General features: G+C 31.0%; 1 pseudogene; it reads left to right on the top strand.

Annotated features, from left to right (window-relative positions):
* The first annotated feature begins 3,033 nt into the window (after positions 1-3,033).
* LOC120591316 (uncharacterized) lies at positions 3,034-3,152 on the top strand (annotated as a pseudogene).
* The last annotated feature ends 2,175 nt before the right edge of the window (positions 3,153-5,327 follow it).

The following is a 5,327-nucleotide window of genomic DNA, read 5'->3' as shown; positions in this document are numbered from 1 at the left end:
AAAGCCAGTTACCTCTTCTACTCTACCATTCCTACCCCAAGACAAGTGTTAACAGTTTGATACTCAAATATCCAGTCATTCTCTTTTAACAGATACACACAATTAGATATAAATATGTATGCTTCTTTAAAAATTTTTCTTTCTACTACTCTTTTCCCCAGCCAAATGAGATGAAAATATCCACAATGCTCATTTTTTTTTCACTTAAACTTTTTTCAAGATCACACCATGAAGGACTTCTTCATTTTTTAATATAGACCTAAATAATAATATTTCTGTTCCCTAAGCTATTCAATTAAGCTTTGTCTATTCACTTTATTTCCTTTCTCTTATCCATGCACTCCAATAATACTTTGGCTTCCACCGTACCAGAAAAGCCCTTGATAAATTGTGAACTTCATTATTCCGTGCATGTAACATCTGACCAAGTCTTCACTCCTATCTTATTGCAACACTTTTCTCGGTTGGCCTCTAGGCTACCACTGTCTCTTTGTTTCCTATTTAACTGTCTCAGTGACCTTCAAGGATAGTCCCTTGTTTTCTCCAGCCTTAAGTTTTGAACTAAGCCCTGAAGACTTTCTCTTTTATATATGTCCTTCTATATCATCCATTCCCAGGATTTTTAAGACTAGCTGTATTATGACAGCTCCATTTTTTTTCTTCCAGGCTGAAACTCACCTCTAAACGACAAACCAGTATATTTAAGTAGTCCGCTAATATCTAAAATTTTGTATTTAACAGATGTGTCATACTTATATGTCCAAAATAGAAATTTTGATTTTCTCTTAAATTTTTCCTTTTCTTTCTCAGTTCAGTAAATGACAACTCTATTTTCTGAGTTGTCAGGCCAAAATCTCTCAAGTCATCCATGGATTTCTACTTTTACATCCTACAACAATTTATTGACAAATTCTGCTCTTAGAACCCTATCTAAAATACAACCACTTTTTACCGCCTCCTAGTCAAAGACACACCATTTTTCACGTGAAATATGCCAATAGCATCCCAACTGTTTTCCCTGTTTTTCTCTTAGTTTCCTAAAATCTATATACAACAACAGCCTGACTGATCCTTTGAAAATATTAATCAGGTTACATCATCATATTTGTGCTGCAAATTCTTAAGGACTTTCCCATTTTGCCAGAAATCTCATTTGCCTTTTCTCATTCAGAACTCACCTCTACATGGCATTTTACTCCCTGCTCTGCCCCGCACATCCACCTACCATCACTCCTTAGATTTCATTTGATACCATGTGCACTGTCTTTTCCTCTGTTCTAGTTCTGCCTCACTACCTAGGCTTTTTTGAACATGCCAAACATATTCTAAACTTTAGGTATTTGGACTTGCTCTTCACTGAGCTTGAGCAATCATTGTATAGATATTCGCATGGTTAATCTGTCATTTCATTTAGGTCTCTGCTTAAATATCAGAGAGGACTTCCCTGATTATTCTAACTAACATAAGATCATCAAAACTAACTTCATTTCTTTTTATCTTACAATCATACAATAGCTGAATTATCGTTGTTATCAGTATCTTCCCTGCATAAAAATGTTGTATGTAAGAGGGAGTGTGTGTGTGTGTGTGTGTTTATGTATGTATGTATACTATCTTACACACACACATATATCTCTTACACATTGGTGCTTTAAATAATGAAATGGAGTTATAAAAATTAATGTCAATTCTCACTGAGTTTTATCCTATTTCCGAAAATATTTCAGTTTTTCACATTGAAATTGGTATTATATATTTACCCACATTGTCACTGGTGCTGGAGCTTCCCATCTTCCGTCCTCCCTCTCTCTTATCCTCCCCCCCCTTCCTCTCTTCCTCTGTGCGATTTACAAATACATCCACACATTCTTTAATATTTCTCTTTTAAAAATGTAGAAATGTAATTTACTTCCCTTGAGTGCGGGCTGGCCTTAATAAATTGCTTCTAATGAATAGAAAAAAGCAGAAATGATAGTGTATATCTTTACTTGGAAGAATTCTGTATATATATGTGTGAGTATACATGTCTCTCTCTATATATAGATATATATGTCTATATAGATATACACACAAATAAATATTCTTATAAATTTTAATGGTTAATATTTTCTTAATAGTCTCCAGTATTCCTAAAAATTAGGTATTTCAACTTATAATTAAAATGATTTTATTTTTACTATTTATACAGATTTATTTTTCTCATTCTTTTATTTCACACCTACAAAAATATTTTAATAGTTATGACTTAAAATGATATATTAGTGTTTGTAAATGTTTTTAATCTTGTTTAATCATTCTTTCTACTTTGACCCTTTATAAACTTCTTTTAATGTAGTTTAATTTATTTCTACTTATTTAAAAGTAGATATGTTTTTTTAGGTCACTTTCAATGTTCTGGGACCTCTACATACTTTTATGAAAGTAATATCTCTCACAAATACTAGGGAAACTTTAGACATATTTTTCACAGGAACTTTGTAAATGTTACATGTTTCATTGGCTAATGTGACACCGAGACAGGTGTATTCAGACTGCAGTAGGACTGACTTGAGAATATTAACCATCAAAATATTTTCCTTTTTTTTCAGAAGGGAGAAATTTATTAAATTCAGGTTGCTTTATTTCATAAAGGGAAATATTACCAAACATCTTCTAGATGTTCAATTTGGCTTCTAAGGATAGACTATGTAGCAACAAGGAGGCACTGAATAAATAAAAATAACTAAATTTTAGAGCACATGTTTACAAAGAATCTCTATGGCGATTCATCCTCCTTTTCTTTCAACTCCCTTTTCCTTTGCTGGCTGCATGCTCTACTCCTCAAAGGCTGAGTAGTTTCTCTTGGTATAATTCTCTTTTCTTAAGTGTCCCAAAAGAGGCCCACCTAGATTTGTCAGAGTTAAAAGCACTTTAAAATTTTACTATTTTCTTAATTTTTTTACCCTGTCCTGGGAAGATATAAAAATAGACAATACAATTTGATAAAAGCAATTATTTGCTTGGTAGTTTTACTCCATACAAAAGTTTTATCTTGTCTACAGCCATCCTACCCTGAACAAGCCCGATCCTATCTGATCTCGGAAGCTAAGCAGGGTCGGGCCTGGTTAGTACTTGGATGGGAGTCTACCTAGGAAGACCAGGTGCTCTTGTAGGTGTAAAAAATAAAAATAAAAATAAATAAAAATAAGAGATTGTAAGCTGACAAGGTCCTTGCAATCTGTGTGAGGTCAACCAAGGTTTGCCTCGCCTAAAAAAAAAAAAAAGTTTTATCTTCATGCAAGATAGGTATTTGGGGGCAGGAAATAAATTTTCCCCTTTAGATCTTTTTTTAAAGCATTTTATTATTAGTTTAAAGTATACAGTACATTGGAATATTTATCAATGTCATTAAATATATATCCTTTAGATCTTTATTCCTGGAATTATTTCTGAGTATCTTATGTTTTACAGGGTATATAGTAAATGTCTTAAATTAAATTTATCTTTTGTAACTTATTAGTATTTAATAACATTGATTAATATTCATGTGGTATATTTGTAATTAACATTTGATAGGCGAACATTTATATAAGTATGTATTCTACTTAATGCATATTTAACACATTTATCATAAGTGATTTTATAATTTATATTAATGTTACTGTATCAAATTTTTTATTTATATAATAATTTTATAAAACAATATACCCTCCTCCCCCACCATCACCACCACCAGTAGTTTTAAAATAATTGAAAATGATAATGAGATATTTGTGAAATTAGAATACCAAAGCCTCTCTTACTTTTTATTCAATGCTCTGAGTGGAGAAATGCCAAACTTTATCAAATTCTGTAAATGTAAATAAGAAAGAAGGTCTTCTGGCTTAAAGCTTTCAAATAGGTTAAAGGTTAAAGTCACAACTTGTACATTTTTATTTCTTATCTGTTTTTGTGGTATCTCCTTCTAGAGTTTGAAGTGTGGGACAGGCCCACAGGCACTATGGCAAATGTCCCTACCTCTGTTTCCCTTCTTTAGTTTGTTGTTCTTCCCAGTCCTGAGATGGCATGGTTTGAAAGAAAGGTCAGATCTGGATTAGCATTGAGGTATAAACTGGTTGTTCAGTTTAACAGCGTCAAACAGCTGGAGCCTGAGACGTAATTCAAGAAAGTTCACCAGAGTTCATTTGGGGACTTGGAACCAAAGCTCCAAGAAGAATTTTTTTTTTTTTTCACTTTTGTGACTTCTTTCTATAGAATGAATAATCTGATTTGTTCAGTTCTGTACATATTTTGTTTAAAAAGAATAGAATGTTTATTATGGTGACATATAAGTATGATTATGCTTTTTATTGTTTTATGTGTGTGTGCACATATGTGTGTCTAAATGTTTCATTGTGAGTGTGTGATATTAAAACAAATTAGATAATTAAAAACAAAATTTAAATTATTTTATCTGTATGCATCTGGCATTTGATTTCTACCTATCCTAATCAGTAATGTTGTCATAATACCTGTTCATCAGTCGATCAAAATGAAAAATTCTCTAAAGCTATTTGATATAAGCTATTTTAATAGCAGGATAAAAATTACTATAAACACATTATCAAGACTTGAAAAATTCATAAAACACCTTAAGCATGTGTCAAATAAAATTGAAGTGCTGGAAACTCTTGTTATTACCCAAAACGTAAGCACTGTTGTCAAAACCAAATCTCTCAGAAGTTTTATAGTCAAAGCAGAACACATGGAATGTCTAAGTGAAAACCTGAATCATGTTGTAATTTCTTATTTGCATCTATGTTTTAAATATTTATACACTTAAATTTAGATATTTTAAATGTAATGGTATATACCCTCAATTAGTTTCCTGTGCTCTCCTATATATGAACATTTTTAAGATATCACTGTTATTAAAATGTTATTGAAATATAATATTTAATAATAAAAATTCGCAAATCATAAATACATATTTGATTAATTTTCAAAAATTGAGCATGCCTTTGTGACTAGCAATCAGATCAAGAAACAAAAGATTACCATAAATCCATAATACATCCCTCTAGGCAAACATACCGAAAATAATCATACTCTTAAATTCTAGGCAGTCATGGATTACTTTTGCCTTTCATTGAACATTATATGAATAGAATCACATAATATGCATCTTTTGTATCCGATTCCTTTCACTCAAATTATGTTTGTGAAAATAATCCATATTATTATGTTATATTGATAAAAATGTGTTTTAACTTAATATAACATTTATGATTTTCTTATTTTTGGAAAGAAATTTTCCATCCAAATTTAAAAATAATACATTTGCAAGATCAAATTATAAAACTATAATC

This window comes from Pteropus medius, unplaced genomic scaffold (assembly GCF_902729225.1).
Source record: "Pteropus medius unplaced genomic scaffold, Ma_sr-lr_union100, whole genome shotgun sequence".
NCBI classification, from domain to species: Eukaryota; Metazoa; Chordata; class Mammalia; order Chiroptera; family Pteropodidae; genus Pteropus; species Pteropus medius.
The sequence above is the reverse complement of the archived record's forward strand: the minus strand, read 5'-3'. Positions and strand labels throughout refer to the sequence as shown.